At 32.9% G+C, this 22386-nt stretch overlaps 1 pseudogene; it reads right to left on the bottom strand.

Moving 5' to 3' along the window:
* Window positions 1–13455, bottom strand: part of LOC105729957 (lupus La protein-like) — a 48490-nt pseudogene extending 35035 nt beyond the window's left edge.
* Between the last annotated feature and the right edge of the window lie 8931 nt (window positions 13456–22386).

Raw genomic sequence — 22386 nt, 5'->3', positions numbered from 1 at the left:
TCTTTGACTTTGATTTTTAAAAGTGTGACAGGTGGGAAATCCAAACTGTTTCATTTATCCCACAGTTGAGATGCTGAAATGAGAAGCGACATTTGGAATAAGTTCAGTGTCATGACTCCTTTCAGGATACAATATATGGGTTTGTGAATCCTCATGTGAATAATACCAAACAAGTTATCACTGTGTCTGGATGCATATGCCTTACTCAAAAAACGAGAAGTAGACACAAACTAGCACATACCAATTATTTATGTAGTTTATGTATGAATCACATAGAAATGTTGAGCATATACAAAAGTCAAATGAGGCAAAGTTAGATTTTATAAAAAGCTTCAAATATTTTGTCAAGAATATTATTATCCCAGAATATGTGTTTTGCAGGAAGAGCTTTTAAAGGTTAAATTAAGTTTTTAATTAATTAAAAGAAAGTACTTTAATAAGCAATTTGTAGAACACCATCACTTTAGCATAAAACAACCCATGCTTATATATGAAGGTGTCTAAAATAGCATTTTGGAATAGGTCGAACAAATAGGTGAAATAAGATAAACCTATTAAAATATGAAAGAACTGAGAAGCAGGAAATTTAGTTTACACCTAAGGACAAGGAATGAGCACAGGTTTATTTCAAATACTTATAGATCACTTTCTGCTTCTTGGATTGAGCAGGGAATTCACAAGTCTTCATCATACTAAGCATTACCAATTGCATATTTTTTACAATAATTTATATGTTTCAAATATTCTGCTTAGTAGATAAAAGATTAAACTTTCACCTTTGGAAAGATGCATTAGGTGTACTTTTTGGTATTTTTTTCTTGCTACGTGCAGCTGAAAGCACTGGAAATTATACACAAAACAAACATAAGAAGACACTGGAAGGTGGAAAGAAGAAGGCAGAACAGCTCAGGACCTCAGGACCTAAAAAACAACAAATGGTGAATTCCATGGGTTTTCATTTTACCTCATATATCCTGGCCATGATACTAGAGAAAGCAGGAACCCAGAAATAGCAATGAAAAACAAAAGCCCATAAACATAGTCTTTCTTGACAAAGAAAAATGCCTGGCAAAATGGCATGGAAAAAAATGACAGCCCTGCTCTCCACCAGCAATAGCAGAGTGAAGTGCCTGGATTCTTCTCTCAGAAGACTGTCAGAGACTGAAAAGACTAGACACACACACACGCATGCGCGCCACTTGTGTGAGAGAAAGCCAAGTGGGATATTGGGACTTTCATTCATGCTTGTTGGTAGCAAGCTGTCTTCCACCTTCAGTGTCCATGGAGGGCATGTGGGGAATCCAATTTCACTTCCACTTGGCGGTAACAGTAGCAAGTCAACACTACCCAAACTGCTGGAAGTATCTGAAGAGGCCAGTACTTCCCTCACTGTCTAGTAGTAATGAGATGACTCTTTCCTGTGTCAATGGAGATTATATGGGAGCAGTGAAGAGTCAATTCTACTGTTCCTAGCCAGGGAATTATCACTGGAGGTCGAGTTGGTCACTTTACCCAGCAGTAATGAGTTCAAGTAAAAATCTTGGACATCCACTCTCATCTATCAGTAATGAACCACCACTTCCTTTGAGAGCCAGCATGATATCAGAGGAGACCTAATAAAATGAAATCTTTGAATAAGACATAGAGTTTCACAATATATTGCCCACAATATTGAGAATTCAACCAAAAATCACTTATAATAACAAGAACCAGGAAAAATTCAACTGGAATAATACAAAATTATCCAAAAATAGCAATAAAATGACATAGATGTGTCAATGAGTTGTTGTGTATATAATGGTTGAAATAAATAATAAAACAGGAAATCAAAGCAGTAAACAAAAGATTAAATAATAACCAAATGGAAGTTTAGAAAAATAAAACAACTATTTTTTTAAATCAATAGGTGTGGCCAAGAAAAAATGAATAAAGAAGAAATAATCTGTGAACATAAAGAATATACTCCAGAAAATACCTAATCTGAACAACTGAGAGAAAGTAGAATATAAAACCATAAACAGGTCCTCAGGGAAAAATGGAACTATAATAAAATCCATGTCATTGGGGTCCTGGAAAGAGAAGAAAAGGTTGATGTGGCTAGAAAATATGAACAAGGAAATATAATCAGAATTTCCCAAATTTTATGAAAGATATAATCTTATAGATTCATGAAGTTGAGTGACTGCTAAAACAAATGAACCCTGAGCAACCTACACTAAGACCAAAAATATTCAAGTTTATGAAAACTAAAGACAAAGGAAAATAAAGCGGGAAGAGAAATTACATTTTACTTATAGAGTGAAACAATTTAGACAATTTTTTTTCAGAAGCATGCAGGCCAGCATAAAGTAATATATTTATTTCAATGCTGAAAAAAAAGACTGCCAACTCCAAATTCTATAACCAATGAAAATATCTTTTAGAAATAAAGGAATAATAAAGACATTCTCAGATTAAGGGAAAGTAAGAAAATTTGTTGCCATCGGTCTGACCATAAAAAAGAAAAATAGCTAAAGCAGTTTTCCTAAATAGAAAGAAAATGATCAGTGGAGGACTATTATAATAACATCAGGAAGAAAGGAAGAACAAAGAAAAGAATGAACATACAGGTGAGTCAGTAGACTTTTCTTGTTTTCTTGAGTTTTCTAATTTATGCTCAGCTGTTAAAACAAAAATTATTATACTGTCTGATGTGGTACTAAATCATAAAAAATTAAGACAATTATGAACATAAAGGAGGTAAAGTTGCTATACTTCACTCAACTGATAAAATGTTGACACAAGTAGAATGTTTACATTATAGATGTATAGTGTAATACCAAAAGCAATCACTGAAAATCTGTAAAAATAAATACACTAGCAACACACTATGGATAATTCAAAATGAAGATTTAAAAATGTCAAATAACCTACAGGAAGGCAAGAAAAAGGTAACAAAACATAGAAAAGAAAAATGGAGGAAACAAACAAGACAGAAGTAACGAGAGACTGTCTAAAAAATCAAGACAGACAGACTTGTAGGTTGGATTAAGGAATAGAACACATGACCCAACTGCAGGAAGTAATAAACAAGGATGGACTACTGATACCTTCAACATCCTGGTTGGATCTTGAAGCTGTTAGGCTGAGTGGAAATAACCAACATTAAACAGTAATAACTCTCTCGTTTTGAGTGCTGGAATTTTAGCCAGTATACAAAATCCAGTCAAATCAATTGTAATCAAAGTTTTTAAGATAAAGAACCTATTAGTGATTACATATAGTAGTATAGAGGTAGGGGTGATGAAATAATTCTGAACTTTGTGATAGTGGTTATACAAACCTACATATAGGATAAAATGTCATACTTGCATGTTTTACCCTTGGCAGTTTCCTGATTTTGATATTGTACTACAGTTATAGAAAATATAATAAAAAATACTAAATGAAATGTTAGGGAACATTTCTGTACTATATTTGTAACACTTCTTGTGGTTCTATATTTGTTTCAATATAAAAATATTATTAGTCCTAGTGCAGTGGTGCACACCTGCAATCCCAGCACTTTGGGAGGCCAAGGCAGGCAGATCACAAGGTCAAGAGATCGAGACCATCCTGGCCAACATGGTGAAAGCCCATCTCTACTAAAAAGACAAAAATTAGCTGGGTGTGGTGGCACACCTGTAGTCCCAGCTACTGGGGAGGCTGAGGCAGGAGAATCGCTTGAACTCAGGAGGCGGAGGTTGCAGTGAGCTGTACTCCAGCCTGGTGACAGAGCAAGACTTTGTCTCAAAAAAAGTACTATTAAAAGGAAAACATAAAATTATTGTCTTAAAAGAAAATGATGAGAGATAATAACACCTTTGAAAACAATAAAAGTGTCAAAAGACTAAAAAGTATTACTGAGTAAAAAGTAAAAAGAAAAAAATGAAAGTTAATTATTTGCAAAGAAAATAAGATGTAGAGAAAATAAGAGGTGATTAAAGGAAATGAAAATGTAGAAAGGTGGGTGGTCAAGACTTTTCATTTGTTTCGTGTTGCTTGTCATGAGGACTGATCACATTCAGAGTAATAATAATAATAGTAGCAGCATTGTCAACTCAAAAATGTGTTAAGATTTTCACCTGTTAGCATCTGGTAAATGAATGTGCTAAGTACAGCTTAACTATATTACTGTAAATTTAAAAAATTGGTTATAGCTTAAACGTCTATATGCACAATTTTATTGTTTCTCAGATTCTAATAATCAAATATTTTTATTTAGAGAATGTTTTAGTACAAATTTAATGAATCCTTGACTATCCAGATTAGAAAAATAATCACCTTCCTATACGATACTATAATTTAATTTTATGCAATTATTTGTATAACTTTATAAACTGCCTTGTTCTCAAAATGATTTAAGTAACCAGTGGCATGTTTTCATTTTCACAAAAACTCTGGAAATAATCAGCTATGATTTACAAATACTTCAGAAGTTTTTTACTTAATATCAACCCCTTTAAAATCAGTAATTTTGACAAATGTCCTCCAAATATGATTGTTTAACATATAGCAGTGTTAATTCAGGGAGTTACTTCAGCTTGTTACCTAGGCCTGGACTTTTAACTGGTTGTCTTGTGTTAATCATCAGCTGTGTTGCTTACAATGAGATATCTAATAACTGTATTCCTGATTTTTTTCCCTAAAGCTAAAATAAGTAATATGTAATTGCTTTGGATGTTCAAGTTGAAACCACTTGTGAAGTTTTATGATACAAAATTTGGGGTAATTTTTGTTATTAAATATTTATAGCATTAAAGAAGGTAAGGAAAAATGACTTTTTAAAATGGTGTCCCTGGTAGAATGCTAAGGAGAGTTTCAGTTATTAGGTTCCTTACTTTTAATGATAGGATGCAAACATGTATTCCATGTGTTTAATTATTAAATTTTACATGTCGAATCTTAAGAAAAACATGGACTTAAGAAAACAAAATGGACTCTAATTTCAAAGTGTCCAAATTTTAGTCTTTCTACAAAATCCAATCAAATCAATTACAGTCATAGGGGGCTGATTAAAGGATATGTAATAAAACTCTTCTTCAAGGTATTACACATAGGGTTTGTGATTAGGTTGGAAAATCTGAATCATGTGTTTCTAACATATTATTGTGGTTACCAGACGAATTGTTTCCCTTGATTTTCATTGGTGGCATATTTTAGCCATGATGTTTTAAAATATGTTGTATAAACAGGCTTAGCATTTTTGTTTAATATTAATAACTGTACAATATTGATTTTTTTATGTGTGAGCCTCTTAAGACCTTTATATAAAATATCTCACTAAATTTCTATAATGACCTCAATATTTATCAGTATTTTATAATAAAGGATCTCAGCCTTTGAAAGAAGGAAGAGTTGCCCGAGTCACACAGGTGGCCAGTAGCTACACAGTTAAATCTATCGCTTTGTTATCTAAATTCTAGTTACTGCCAGCTACTCATTCTGCTTCCTGATAAATGTTGAAAATATTGTTAACCACATCACAAACACGCACAAACACACACACACAGCTACTTGAGGACCTGTCAAATACATGTACAATTTGTTTGTTCTTTCATCCACTCAAAGTATATTTTATAAGCATCAATTATGTGTTGACATTTTTATTGTTGCTGAAGATGTAGCAATGATTAAAATAAGACAAAATCTTTCTCTTCAGAAATAACTCATTCTAGGGATGGGGACAGAACATAAAATAAATTTTAAAATATTTTATGCTACAGGATAAAAATTTAGGTGGCAAAACAATAAGATACATATGTAGGTAGAAATAGGAGTACTTGAATGTCACTTTTAGATAAAAACCTATATTTTTCCTTGATGTCCTACTGAAACATTGTACAATTTCTAGCTTCTTCTTTTTTTTTTTTTTTTTTTTTGTTTTTTTTTGAGACGGAGTTTCGCTCTTGTTACCCAGGCTGGAGTGCAACGGCGCGATCTCGGCTCACCGCAACCTCCGCCTCCTGGGTTCAGGCAATTCTCCTGCCTCAGCCTCCTGAGTAGCTGGGATTACAGGCACACGCCACCATGCCCGGCTAATTTTTTGTATTTTTAGTAGAGACGGGGTTTCACCATGTTGACCGGGATGGTCTCGATCTCTTGACCTCGTGATCCACCCGCCTCGGCCTCCCAAAGTGCTGGGATTACAGGCGTGAGCCACCGCGCCCGGCCCAATTTCTAGCTTCTTAAAGGCTGGTTGCAATGTAGGCTACAAAACACTATCAGTCTATCAGTGACTTTTTAAAAATCCAGCAGACTTATAATCCATTGGTTAACATTCATTTGGAATGACTTATTTAATTTATGATTTGCAGCATTTTTTTTTTTTTGGGACAGAGTTTCTCTCTTGTTGCCCAAACTGGAGTGCAATGGCATAATCATGGCTTACTGCAACCTCCGCCTCCTGTGTTCAAACGATTCTCCTGCCTCAGCCTCCTGAGTAGCTGGGACTACAGGCGCGTGCACACGGCTAATTTTTTGCAAAATACTACATTTCTAATGGTCACTTTTAAAAATAAATATAATGTTTAATTAGATAAAAGTGAAGCTCATTTAACTTGAAACTTGCACAATTGCACAAGAACTTTTTGTTAAGTCAATTATGCTTACATGTTCAGCAGAAGCACTTTATGCCTACTTCCTGTTTAAAAATACATAGACTTGATAGTGGAGATTTAATAAACTTAATAAGGTTAAGAACACTCATTCGTTTCATCAAGAGCATTCTTAAGTGAAACTGACTTTCTAATTCTGTGCATGGTAGAGAAAAATGTAATCACTGTTAGTAATATTTTGTGTACTTGCTTTTATTTGGACTGAAACACCATCAATTTCACTTTTTAACTAATAGTGAAACTATCAACACATTGAAAAAATACACTGTTTCATATTATAATGAAAACACTATTAACATTGAAGTTACCCTTAATGTGTATTAAAAACATCTAGAGGTACACAGGACACATTTTGAGATGCAATGTTCTAAGTAATAACCACTCAATAACTCTATTAGAAAGATAATATTATCTCTATTTTGTTAGTAAAGAAAGTCAGTTACAGAGAGTGAAGAAAATTGCCTAATTTTTCATAGCTAGTAAGTGGTAAATCTGGGATTTGAACTCATGCAATATGATTTAAAAATCTACTCAATTCACCACTATTCTTAGTGACCCTCTAATGTTTGTGTGTCTGTTTCACAGTTATTTAACTATATAAATTAGAACCACCTTTTTAATTTCTAAAAACCCATAGTATGATACACAGTGAGAACTCCGAATATGCTGGCGAATTAATTCTTAAAAAGTCGATGGATACTCTATATCCATAATACTTCTATTACTTTAAATGTATTTAGCAAAATTGTACATCAGAAACTCTGAGTCTTCTCAGGAAAATAGGGAAGAAAGCCAATGTCAAATAAATATTTTCCCACTGGAAGAGATATTACTAATATAGTTGCAAATCTAGCTGCCACTTTTTCATTTTTTATGTTTAAATTTGTGGGAACAGAGTAGGTGTATATATTTATTGAGTATGTGAGATGTTTTAATACAGGCATGCATTGTGAAATAAGCATATCAGGGAAAATGTGGTATTCATCCCCTCAAGCATTGATCTTTTGAGTTACAAACAATCCAATTACATTCTTAAAGTTATAACATATACAACTGAGTCATTATTGACCATAGTCACCCTGTAGTGCTGTCAGAATATAGGTATCTTCATTTATGACTACTCAAACCAATATCAAATGTTATACTGTGTTGTTTTTTTCTTTTCTTCTAAGAAAAAAGGTTTCATGTGCAGAACATGCAGGATCGTTACATACGTATGCACATGTATTGGTGGTTTTCTGCACCTATTGACCCATCCTCTAAGTTCCCTCCCCTTCACCCCTACTCCCCAACAGGCCCTGGCATGTGTTGTTCCCTTCTCTGTATCCATGTTCTCAATGTACAACTCCAGCTTATGAGGGAGAACGTGTGGTGTTTGGTTTTCTGTGTTAGTTTGCTGAGAATAGTGGTTTCCAGCTTCATCCATGTTCCCGCAAAGGACATGATCTCATTCCTTTTGGTGGTTGCATAGTATTTCATGGTGTTTATGTACCACATTTCCTTTATCCAGTCTATCACTGATGGGCATTTGGATTGGCAATATATCTTTGCTATTGTAAATAGTGCTGCAGTAAACATATGTGTGCATGTGTCTTTATAGTAGAATTATTTATATTCCTTTGGGTATAGATCCAGTAATGGGTTTGCTGGGTAAAATGGTATTTCTTGTTCTAGATCCTTAAGGAATTCACCGTATTGTCTTCCACAATGGTTGAACTAATATACATTCCCACCAGCAGTGTAGAAGTTTTCCTATTTCTCCACAGCCTCGACCCCATCTATTGTTTCCTGAATTCTTAATCATCAGCATTCTGACTGGCGTGAGATGGTATCTCATCGTGGTTTTGATTTGCATTTCTCTGATGATGAATGATGTTGTTTTTTTTTGTCATATATTTGTTGGCTGCATAAATATCTTCTTTAGAGAAATGTTTGTTCATATCCTTTGCCCACTTTTTCATAGGTTGTGTTTTTTTCTTGTAAATATTAAATGTTCTCTGATAAAATAGAAGGAATGTAGCTTAACAATGGAAGAATAAATTAGTCTAGTAAAGTAACTTCATTGGTGTCTGCATTGGGGTTAGATAGGATTCAAACCATAAGTTTTACATTTGGCAAAACAAAAAAATTCAGGTAATAAAATGTTAGCGACATTACAAAAGGTAGTGATATAAAGATAACGATAGAGCAAAAACAAAAACATCCTTATAAAAACAAAGCAATATAGAAAGAACCAACAAAAACCGAAGACATAGAAAAAAGAAACACGAGGCTGGGCGCGGTGGCTCACGCCTGTAATCCCAGCACTTTGGGAGGCCAAGGCAGGTGGATCACGAGGTCAAGAGATCAAGACCATCCTGGTCAACATGGTGAAACCCCGTCTCTACTGAAAAAAAAATACAAAAATTAACTGGGCATAGTGGCGTGTGCCTGTAATCCCAGCTACTCGGGAGGCTGAGGCAGGAGAATTGCCTGAACCCAGGAGGCGGAGGTTGCGGTGAGCCGAGATCGCGCCATTGCACTCCAGCCTGGGTAACAAGAGTGAAACTCCGTCTCAAAAAAAAAAAAAAAAAAAAGAAAGAAAGAAACACGATAGACATAACATTATACATGCAGTAAATACAGGCTAAAATAATATGACAAAATTAATACTAAATGTATAAAAGCGACAAATGTAAAGAAAATTCATTGGTATGTATATATTTTTATTGGAGAGTATAACAGTCCTGGTTACATATAACAAATAAGCATAAATTCTCTTATAGTATTAAATTTTAGTCTGATTCTAAAATTCTAGAAGTTGTTATAATGGATAAAGAGGGATCAGGGACTAGAGAGATTTAGACTTTAAATAAAGTATTATTTTTCCCTGTGAGAATAGCATTATTTCTGTGCTTACATTAAAGGTACACAAGCACTAATTAAATTCACTCAAAGTTTCAAAATATATACATACATTTATATTTAGCAAATAGATAAAATTCACAGTTTAAATGATCTCCAACACACTTTAAAACAAATCTATTGCATCATCACATGGAAAACTATTTTTTAACCAAATAATAGAATTACTTTATAGACAAAATAATAGATAATAATCGTTCAATCTAGTAATGAAAACTAAGGCTCAAAAAAATAAGTGAAAGCTACATTGGATAATATTTAAGATGAATATATTTTTATTTTTTCAAGCTTCGGAATATTTTATTCAGGTCCATCAGTACAAATATGCTGACATTAAGCAACTAAATCCATCAAATTATATGTAAATGATAATAGTGCTAAAAGGCCAATTCCTTTTTTCTCTAATATTTGTAATAGTTCTAGTGATAGAATCATTAAAAATGATATCAAGTTTTAACATCTGTAAATGACCAACATGGATCAAGAAGATGGCAAGCAGTAAAAGGAATGATCTCTAAAAAACCTTTATAAATTTTCTTGGTAAAATAGAAGACCACGTAAAACTCAAAGATGGTATAATATTTCTATCCACTTACCTTTCTTTCCAGCTCATTGTACCACAGAGAAATCTCATTGAAAAGGAAACAATTGTCAAGCCTCTGTCATCTGAAAGCTATGTTCTAGTTTAAAGAGACTCATGGTATACTATTCTTTTTTCTCCATTGATACTATATTTTTGCTTTCATAAATGGACAATAATTTTAAGCAAAATAACACATCTAGTGACAGCAGTGAATATAGAGTGTCACTTGAATCTGGAAATAAGAAACTAGCAGGAGAGAGAGAGGAAAGTCTATAAATATAAGCAATTGGAACACTGTATTAGTGTTATACCTTCACTCTTTTGGCCTGGATAAAGACTGCGACTACTTTAGAATAAATGCCACTTGCCTTTGAGAGGAACAAGGTCAAGGGATTTCTCCTTATGATGGCAAATATGCCAAAAGTAAACAGTGGAGTGAACATATTGGCCATTCTTCCAAATTATTTTAAATGAATGTTCACTAGCTATGAGTGGATAATGATTGTATTCAGTATACCCAGGGATAATATTTTACTGTATTCCCAGGAATCATACAGAACAGAAAACAAAACCTCTTAATCAAAGCTAAGGCAACAGAAACATTTTAATGAATAATAAGCACAAAAAACCGATGAGAAAAAACAACATTTTATTAAAAATAGAACATGCGTAAGATACTAAAGAACAAAAATATTTTATAAAGCATTTACTAATATGATCAGGAAAAGTGATCTGATTTTGTTTCTAGTGTATTTGGGTATCCTGTAAATACTTAGCTAGGTTTCATTCGTACCTTGGCATTTTCCTAGGAGTGCAAGAGCTGTGTACCGAAGAAATTGTTAAGTCTAATTTCTTGCTTTTTACTTTATTCTACCTGTCTGCTTTAATATATTTGGCCAGTAAAACTCTGCTTTACTTTAACCTATAAACCATTTTATTGTCTTGCAGATCAACTTCCTCTAATTATTTGCCTTTTAAAAACTCCTCAGCTCTCCTCAAATATTTATTCTCTCAAATGATGTCAGAATAATTTTGCCAAGTTTCAGTTTTCTTGTCAAAAGTTTTAAATTGAATAAATTTAAATTTGTATGGAGTTTTAAAGGAAATTAACGTTTTCATATTATGTCATCTTATTCGGGAACATAATATTCTATCAATTTCTTAATGCCTTTTCTAATATTCTAGACTGGCTAGTACAATAATCAAAAGTATGTGACAAAAAACAAGAATTTCACATTTCCAAGACTTGCCTATGCCAAAACATATGAGCGTTTCAAATTGTTCGGTAAAATTTCTTCTTTCATCTTCTTTTTCTTCATTTAGGTATATCATTGCTGTATTTGGACATAGCTATTAATACTATGAATATCATTTATCATGTCATTTTTAGCTAATGATAATTATTAATATTATGGACTTTGGTGCAAAATTTTATATTGGGACACTTATTTTAAACACTATCTTATGTGAAATACCACTGGGTAGTATGACATGACTTGAATATGGATATTGAAGAGTCTTGGACTAAACTCCCCTCTTTGACATTTATTATGCCTTTGCCAAATAAGCTAACTTTTGGGGATGTAGTAAGAGAAATGGTTTAAGGACTAAGTTAGTTGCCTTTTAGTAAACCCAGGAAAAACAACTGAACAGCTTAACTTTCCATTTAGACAACCTGATATGTAGTATCTACCATCAATAGTATATTTAGCAAAATTCTGAAAAGGAATATTCGTCTTTTATTCTTATGAACTTATGCTTAAAGCCATTGATGAACCTATCTTGGTCAAATTGTATTGTTCTTTTAGCATGCTAGATTAAATGTGTAAAATATTGATGAGAAATTTTGTAAAATCTTATCTTTCTGTGCTGTATTTGTTAGAATGCATTAACAAGTTATGTTTCATATAATGTGTTTGAAATGTTTAGAGAAATAGAATGCATACTTCAAAGTTAAAAAAAAACACAGATGTTTCTCAAGTTGCATAAAGCACATACCTGCAAACTCATCTGTACTTGGTACCTTTTTTGTTAGAAATATATTTCAGCCTCTTCCATGGTTACACACTAATCTAGGTTATTTAATTCTACTTTATTTAATTTTAATATCTGAGGTCTATCTAACATTTATTCTCTGTTCCAGCTATGGGCTATGAGTCATCCTGACTCCTATGCTCCATCACATATTAACTGCTTACCATGTGGTTACGGTTCTGTTAACCATTATTAGTGGTTCTAATATTTCAATACACATTACACACCTTCTCTGCCTTAATTTTGGGTGGAACTATGTTAATTCTTTTGGCCAGTAAAACATGAGTGACCTTGATGCATGAAGTCCAGGAAGAATTCAAGGAGTGCAAGCATGTGATTGTTTGTCCATGCTGTCTGTGGCCTCCCTTCTGGGGCTTACTGGCTGTTAGTCTGCTTTTATGCTGCTGATAAAGACAAAACTGAGACTTGGCAATTGACAAAAGAAAGAGGATTTATGGACCCACAGTTCCACATAGCTGGGGAGGCCTCACAATCATGGTGGAAGGTGAAAGGCATGTCTCACTTGGCAGCAGACAAAAGAAGAACTTGTACAGGGAAACTCCTCTTTACAAAACTATCAGATCACATGAGACTTTTTCACTGTCACAAGAATAGCATGAAAAAGACCAGCCCCCATGATTCAATTACCTTCCACAACACATGGGAATTGTGGGAGCTAACTTTCATGATGAGATTTGGGTGGGGACACAGCCAAACCATATCATTCCACCCCTGGCCCCTTTGAAATCTTATGTCTTCACATTTCAAAACCAATTATGCTTTCCTAACAGTCCCTCACATCACTTTCAGCATTAACTCAAATGTCAACCATTCAATGTCTCATCTGAGACAAGGCAATCTCCTTTCACCTATGAGCCTGTAAAGCCAAAGCAAGCCAATTAATTGATTGATACAATAGGAGTACAGGCATTGGGTAATTACAACCATTCCAAATGGGAGAAATTGACCAAAACAAGGAGCAATAGGCCAGATCCAAGTCTGAAATCTAGCAGGGCAGTCAAATATTAAAGTTCCAAAATGATCTCCTTTGACTCCATGTCTCACATCCAGGTCACGCTGATGCAAGAGGTGGGTATACGTTGTCTCAGGCAGCTCTGGCCCTGTGGCTTTACAGGATACAGGATCCTTTCTCGCTGCTTTCATGGTTTGGTGTTGAATGTCTGCAGATTTCCCAGATGCGTGGTGCAAGCTGTCAGTGGAGCTACCATTCTGGGGTCTGGAGGTTGGTGGCCCTCTTCTCATAGCTCCACTAGGCAGCACCCCAGATGGGGACTCCATGTAGGGCTTCCCACCCCACATTTCCCTTCTGCACTGCCCTAGCAAACTTCTGCCTGGACATACAGGCATTTCCATATAGCCTCTGAAATCTAGCCAGAGGTTTCACATCTCAATTCCTAACTTCTATGCAGCCTCAGGCTCAACACCACATGGAAGCTACCAAGGCTTGGGACTTGGCCCTCTCAAGCCATGGCGTGAGCTGTACCTTGGCCCCTTTTATTTATGGCTGGAATGGCTGGGATGCAGGGCACAAGTCCCTAGACTGTAAACAGCAGAAGAACCCTGGGCCCAGACCACGAAAACTTATATTCCACCTAGGCCTCTGGGCTATGACGGGAAGGGTTGCTTCAGATGTTTCTGACATGGTCTCAAGACATTTTTCCCTTTGTCTTGATGACTAACATCAGCTCCTCCTTACTCATGCAAATCTCCGCAGACAGTTTGAATTTCTCCTCAGAAAATGGGATTTTCTTTTCTATTGCATTTTCAGGCTGCACATTTTCCAAACTTTCATATTCTGTTTCCCTTTTAAAACTGAATGCTTTTAACAACACTCAAGTCACTTCTTGAATTTTTTGCTGCTTAGAAGTTTCTTTTGCCAGATACCCTAAGTCATCTCTCTCAAGTTCAAAGTTCCAGAAATCTCCAAGGCAGGGGCAAAATGCCACCATTCTCTTTGCTAAAACATAACAAGAGTTATCTTTGCTTCAGTTCCCAACAAGTTCTTCATTTCCATCTGAAACCACCTCAGCCTGGATTTCATCGTCCATGATCCTGGAGGTGAGAAAACATGAATTAGTTTCAAGCTGTAAGAAGAGGAGTCAATATAAATTTAATAGGAGTCTCTAAATAATGAGTAGAGTGGATTGAGGCTAATTATTACTCGAAGAGATAAAAGTGCATGATTTTCCAGGTTGGTCTAAAGACATGTATCTTTGGATTCAGGAATCATGACAACTTCAAGTAAGAATAATGTTTTTAGTGAAAATTTCTATCAACATGTTTCTATGTTTTAATTTCCAGTATATCACTTTTCCCCCATAGAATATGATACTGAAGTATAATGACCTCATGTCTAGACTTAAGCTTTTAACTTTGTTTCTGCTCAAGGGGTTCTAATGTGTTTCAAAAGCAATCAATTACATGCCAAAAGCTGCTAGATAATGACCTCTGAGATTTTCTAAAAATTTTAAATCTTTTTTTAAAAGAATTGTATTTCTATAAAATTCTCTTATCAAGGTGCATATCAGGCTGTAGGTGTCTGCCTCTATTCAATAATCCATAAATACTTATTGAAAGAGTCATTAAATATGTATTCTTAATTGTTAAACTCATGCTTTTACAAATCTACTGGGAATATCTTTACGTCCTTTATAAGCATCTCAATCCAGAAAAATACAATGTCAGACTACTTTTGACATGTAACAGCAATCAAATTTTACTACTTCTTAAACTTATGCATTACCTGCAAAGTGTTTTCTCTTAGTATATACTTTTTTGAATATTTAATTTAAAATAAATTAAAGGGAATCATGTTATTAACATGTCAGAAAACTAGTCAATGCAGAAGTGAATACACATACATTGTAAAATCAATCGATGATGTAATTCAGAGTTGGTCTGTGTAATATGGAAAATTAGTAAAACACCTGAACTTGGAATTGTAAATAAATGCCACCCTATGTCATATACATATTTAGATTGTTGACTGTATGGCCCCATCAAATATTGCAATGTGTGATTAGCTTTGTGATGGCTGTGAGTTAACAGAAATGTAAGAAGAAAAGGAAATAAAAAGAAATGAAAGGCCAAGGATTGTAATGATCCTAGACTGAGAATTGCTAAGCTTAAAATTAAGTAAAATGTTTAAACATAATGCAAAATCCTCAGTTTTAAAAGGAAGAAAGATTCTGATCTGGGCCACAAGAGATAACTGATGATCATATAGTCATGTTGTAGACTGTGTATAAACTTCACAGTTCTTAATGAACAAGGGAGATGATGGGCCTTAGGAACTGACAAGAAGTTAAAGTTTATTTGCCAAGCAGTTATTCACCAAGTTGTGAAAATATAGCTAGTGCAAGTTATATTGCATGAAGAATCATAATTTTGGATTCAAAATTTTTGCTGTGTATTATGTTATTAAATCTCACCATTTAAGTTGGCATCAGATCTTTGATGAAAGAGGAAATGAAGTCCTCTGGGTGTTTACACTCACTCACTGTGCTTCCTACTTTGCTGCAAATAATGCGAAGAGAAAATTATTCAAATTAGTGTAATAGATAATTTTTAAAATGTCAGTTTTAAAGTATATAAATCTTGGTTTTTGTTTTTAAATGATAAACATGAAAATGTAAGTCATTTTTTATTACAAAGTATTTCAGATCCTTTAAAATATTATATGTTGTGAATCTGCAAGAGAGATACATAGAATTAAAACATATATCAGCAGTAGTTTATTTGACCCTTTGTTGTCAAAGCCTCTGATAATACTGCCTACAACTACCATAACTCAAATATGACTTGGAAACCCTATTTTATTTCAATAATTTGTGGAGGAAATAATTTTACTAGTTTTTCATTAACATTTATTTTCTGTATATTATTAATCAGCCCAGAATCCTATAATATGCCTTAGAGAATATGAATACAACTTTGAAAAATATCACAAATAGACACTATAACCATGAAACATAAGAAGAATTGTGCAAATATTTTTCTATTTAATTTTGAAAACTTGGTGACTTTACATATCATTGGAATAGAACACATCACACATGAATTTAGAAAATATGCAGAATAATTATACAGAAGTTTATAATATGTTTTGGATTCTTAAAAGTGGTCAAGAGGGTGCATGAAAGTTTACAGTAGGGCCCATTTTTATTAATTACTTTATTAAATACTTTATTGTGTTATAGAAGTCATCCTACTATTCTCTCTGAATTAACTTTCTCATTGCTACCGTAAGAAGTGCATTTCAAGTATTAGTTCCGATAATTTGGGGAGCAGTTAAGTGTGGAAATATCAAAGGATATGAAGCAAAAAAGGAAAGAAATTTCTCTGAATTTCACATTTCCAGAGTTTGATACTAATGCCCTTCCAGGATCAAAAGAAAAAAAAACAATAATTAATAAAGCTAGTATGTAATTGTGTAAATTCTGATAGAAAATCACTACATTTTCTATACAATATTTATAAAGATTTCTAACAAAAAATTTTAAATCTTGTCATTTAAAAGTAAACTGCAAATACAGCTTTAAACATCAACAAAATCAGCAAATGATTACAACTGACACTTGTAATAAGCACTAGTTTTGGTTGATGTATGAGATAATTACAAGGCTTTGCTAGAAAATCCAATAAATCCCAGAATTGTTATTTTCTAAAATCTATTTTTATGGAAATTAGAATCTGAGTATCCCATTTATTACAGCAAGAGAACTTTACAAGTTTTTCTGACAGACTCAGTCAAAATCTCTGTCGACTCATGAAAAGTAATTGTTTCTGAAGGCTGTGGAAAAATACTTTTTTTTCTAAAACTGAGTGCTTTAATATTGAAATGTAGCAAGCTTTACAATTTTCACAACAAACTGAATTTCATAATATGTGGATACCAGTTTTGGCAGAGAACTCAGAAAAATAAGTAAGTACAACAACATTTTAAAATGTTTGGCAAATATCGAAAACCTGATTCACTTACAGTATAATATTTCTTAAAGTAAAATATTTTATTCAGGTCAACTTCCTTATTGCACTTTGTTTACCACCATATCTAAAAAACAAAAAGCATTGTGATTCTTTCTTTCTGTTACCTTTTATTATTTCATATATCAATTATGCAAGGCTATACAAAAGGTTACTCAGAGTAAGGTACCTTAAAGGGCTTTAGTTCCACAATAGTCAACCAAGCTGAACACCATTATCTAATTATCATTAATTCAACTGAGCCAAATTTTTCTTAACATGATATTTAATATTAGCTCTACTCAGGCCACATGTTAAAATTTAAAAACAAAGAGTAAATGCAAAATTCTGGGTACATTTAAATTTATTTATTTATGTAACAATTAAATTTGAACTTCTCAGCTACCTTTACATCTTTCCAGAAGCATTTTTAATGTATTTGTAATTGATTTACCTATTAGCAAAGTAATCCATGGATAAGAACTGGAAACAGAGAAGTTTTCATTTTTCTTAAACCCTTTTAACTATATATTTCCTATATACCTAAAATATATTTATAATACTATCCTCCCTTAGTTTTTGCAACTTATAATTTTATTGACTTTCTCATAGCATATTGACTTAGACTATTTGTGTTCTTCCCATGCATCTCTTACTATGAAGATAAAATATTATTTTATACCTCTGATTTTAAACTTTTGAATTTTAACACAGTTTTGCTATTTATTGTTTCTTCAACCATAGATACTTTCTCCTGTCTCTATTTCGAAATATAAAAATTTTAGTCTCTTCAATTTATGTCAGCAAAATTCACACTTTTCTCCCCCAACTTGTGTATTATGTATGCTATTTTTCTCTTTTTAAGATTAATGTCATTTCCTTCAAATTCTGTAACTATGGTTAAGGGTATTTTTAAAGCTTGGTTCAAATTTTATTCTAAAATTTAAAAATTAATCAGTGGTTGTTACATTGATATGGAAATGAAAATGATCTTACTGAATAGCATATCATATACACTTATTTAGTTGGGTACCTATTTATTTTATTTGAAGATTCCAGTGATATGTCATGTCCTTGTTTAGTCATTCTTGGATTCAATTTTTTAAATGATATTTTCTATTATTTCAGAAAAGGATCAACTACATGAAATTCCAACCCTCCTGTTTCACTTAAATTTTCCTTCTAAATTGAAGTAATTAATTCTTAGATCCCATGTCTTGCTTTCATTTGATATACTTTTGTTTTCTAGAAAAATTCCTTACATAAATTTTCAAAAATGGCAAGTAAAAAACGATGCTTTTTTTTTAAATGTCATAAAGCACTGGTAAATTGTCTCCGAACATTGTTATTTCACTTGATATGGAACACTGGACTGGAAATCAGAGAGTTTCGGTTTGTCATTGAGCACTTGTAAATCGTCTCCAAACATTGTTATTTCACTTGATACGGAACACTGGACTGGAAATCAGAGAGTTTGGGCTTGGTTTGGTTTGTTTTTTCTCCAAAATATTAAGTAATTACTTCATTGTGTTCTTCCAACTAGTATAGCTGATAGACCTTTTAACGGATGATTATTTTTATGTGTTTCTGGCTTTTTGATGATTATTTCATCAATTATAATATTACCTTTTACAAGGATGTACAGTATTGAGTGGTATTCCTTCATTGTAATTGGTGCACAGTGGCTCTTTCCATATGCAATTCAGGTCTTTTACTTTAAAGCAATTCTCCTTTGAAGCAATTCTCTTACTATAAAGCTACAGTCGTATTTTCTACCTCTGTTGTTGTTGTTCTCTGATAGTTGTTGTTTTATTTACTCACATCTGTGAGGAATTGTACATTCTCAATTGTATCAATTGATCTTTTATAGCTTATCTTTTAACATAAAATTTTAATTTTAAAAACTTTTACACATTTATTCAAATCCCAGAAAGATAAAAGCTAGAGAAAGAAAACCAGCAAGACAAATTAACAGTTATGTTTATCAAACAGCATTTTGTAAAGCAAGACTATAATGGTGGTTTGTTTTAACTGGAATTTGAAGTTACAAGAATAATAAAGCTATACAAATATAATAAATAATAACAAAACAGGAGATTATTTTCTGGAAATAAGGCAGTACTGTTCTTTCAACAGAAGCATTTTACATGTATTAAATTATTTCTTACAACTGCACATCTCTATTATTTATTAATTTGTTTATTTATTTATTTTGAGATTATTAAAAAATGATGTCTTTTTTTTTCCAAAGCCCTATGATTACATAAAAATTAAACAATCTATTCCTGAATGACTTTGGCTAAACAATGAAATTAAGGCAGAAATTTAAAAAAAATTATTTGAGACTAATAAAAACAGTGATATAACATACCAGAATTTCTGGGGCACAGCTAATGCAGTGTTAACAGAAAAGTTTATAATGTAAATACCTATGTCAAGAAGTTAGAACAATCTCAAATTAAAAACCTAACATGATATCTAATGAAACAAAAAAACAAGATAAAAGCAACTCCAAAGCTAGTGGAAGAAAAGAAACAACCAAAATTAAAGCCAAACTGAATGAAATTGAGAAGTGAAAATCCATGCCAAAAAAAAAAAAAAAAAAAAAAAGCTAAACTAAAAGTTGGTTTATTGAAAGAAAAAATAAAATTGATCAACTTCCAGCTAGAGTAATAATGAAAAAATGTGAGAGGATTCAAATAAACACAATCAGAAATGATGAAGGTGGCATTAATACTGACCTCACAGTAATACATAAAACCCTCAGAGACTATTAAGAACACTGCTATGCACACAATCTGGAAAACCTAGAAGTCATGGATATATTCCTGGAAACATACAATATCCTGAGATTGAACCAGGAAGAAATTGAAATTGCAAACAGACCAATAATTAGTTCCAAAATTAGTGATTAAAGAAAAAAAAAAACTACCAATCAGAAAAAGCCCTGGACCAAAGGAATTTACAGCCAAATTTTACCACACATATAAAGAGGTACCAATAACGCTGAAATTACTCCAAAAAAATAAAGAAGGAAGTATTTCTCCATAATATCATTCTGTAAGACCGGCATCATTTTTATACCAAAATCTGGAGGACAGACAATTAAAAAATGAAACTTCAGACCAATATTCCTCATGAACACAGACTTAACAATTCTCAATAAAATTCTAACAAATCATATACAGCAGGACATCAAAAAGTGAATCGACTCCAATCAAGTAGGCTTTCTTCCTGGGATGCAAGCTTGGTTCAATATATGCAAATCAATAAATATGATTTATCACATAAATGGCACTAGAAACAAAAACCACATGATCATATCAATGGACACAGAAAAGGTTTATGATAAAAATTCAGCATCCCCTCATGGTAGAAACCCTCAGCAGACTAGGCATGAAAGGAGTGTACCTCATAATAAAAAGAGCCATCAATGACAAGCTCACAGTGAAAATCCTCCTGAACAGGCAAAAGTTGGAATTATTCCCCTGAGAGCCAGAATAAGACAATGATGTCTACTCTCACCACTCCTATTCAATATATTTTGTATTTCTTTGCTTTATTGCTCTTAGTTTATGTAGATATACTCAGCAGTCATTTTAAAAAAAGTGTTTCTAAGACCAATTTTTGTCATTTTCACAAAAACTTCTTTAATGGATGCAATAAGAAAACAAACAAAAAATCTAAGATAATAATCAGATCTCTTTGCCTTCATTTTATTGTTCTATGTTCACTGAATAATTTGTTTTCTAAGGAATAATTTTTCTCACATGTACATTTTGTTTTTCCCTTTATGTTGCAGGCTTTTCTCTGGTGTCTTGTGATTCTTGAATACCTTATAATTAACAATGAAATTGGTAAAACTATTTGCACTGCAGCATCTGATATGATTTTCTGTAAACTGAGGAAATAAATGTTAGGCTTGGGGTCCATAAGTAGGCAAATTGGGAAGTTGGAAAATTTCCCCAAGTTCCGAATTACTACATGACTCACACAATTTCTTCTTAGATAATTTTCATTCTACTTCTGTAGCAATGAACCTCAATGAGTTGCTTAGCATTAATCTCCTGATGTGTGTGTGTGTGCCTGTGTGTGTGTGTGTTTAGTAGAGAGAGGTTTAATTTATTGATCTTTAATTATGATTACAGATGTAAATCTCACACCTTCCATCTGTCAGACTTGATGGTTTCTGAATCCTTAGGCTTTTGAAGATTTTGCAGAACAAATTTGCTCCTCCAGTTCATATAGCTTTTGAATCCTTACTGTCTCAAGAGTTTACCCATCACAGTCTATGTGCCTTTCATCCTACAAAATGTTTTTAAACTATCTAACTCATTGATGGTCTCTTTCTAGTTTTTAAAAAAATTTTATCAGAATTACCTTTTTCACGGAACTATTGTAAGTGTGAATGGACACTTGCATCCGTCACCCTAAACCGGAAACACTGTATGGTCTGTATTTAAGACACTGCTATTATCTGCTGATTTTCCGATTTCTTTATCTTTGTTATTAGCTGCCCATTCCATTTCATTTACACGTAAATCTGGTAAATTCTTATAAGGAGTTTTCCTGCTCCAAATAGGATCTTTATATTCATGTACATTGGATGTATGAGAAGGCAGCCAATTTTTACTTTTGTGCTTTTCACACAATACCTTTCTTATAAAAACTCACTTTTCCTTTTTACATTCTTCTGTCTTCAGTCATGAATATTAATTCTTTTTTATGTAAAATGTACCTATAAATGCACTGAATTGTTTAGTGCCACAGTTAATCTCTCATACAAATGTAAAAAACAATTAAATATAAATAAACGTGATGTAAATCAGCAAACAAATGACTGAACCATCTTTCTAAACACAAGCAGATATTATGATGACAAAATTTGTATAATTACATAGTCAGTGAAAGAATGTCAGGGGATAATAGCAGCTGGAATAAGGATTCTGGTTTATTTAGATTTTAATGGGTAGTGTCTTCGTGTTTTCTCAATTTCAAGTACCTAATACTCTAATGGTTTAAACTAAGACAGATTTTTTTTCCCTAAAATTTTAATTAGTTCTTAATAACTTGAAGTAGCTTTCAAAAATCATTCTCTTTTTTATTGCTTGACAAATGCAACAGGAGATTATGATGGCAGATGTTTTATTTGGTAGTGAGTAACACTTCAAGGATTTTGAGTGTCTTAAAAATCCTAGATAAGACAGACTCGATTGTTGTTTTACTCAGTAACACTAGGATATA

Source organism: Aotus nancymaae, unplaced genomic scaffold (assembly GCF_030222135.1).
Source record: "Aotus nancymaae isolate 86718 unplaced genomic scaffold, 86718_ANA_hifiasm-v0.15.2.pri h1tg000019l, whole genome shotgun sequence".
Lineage (NCBI taxonomy): Eukaryota > Metazoa > Chordata > Mammalia > Primates > Aotidae > Aotus > Aotus nancymaae.
The sequence above is the reverse complement of the archived record's forward strand: the minus strand, read 5'-3'. Positions and strand labels throughout refer to the sequence as shown.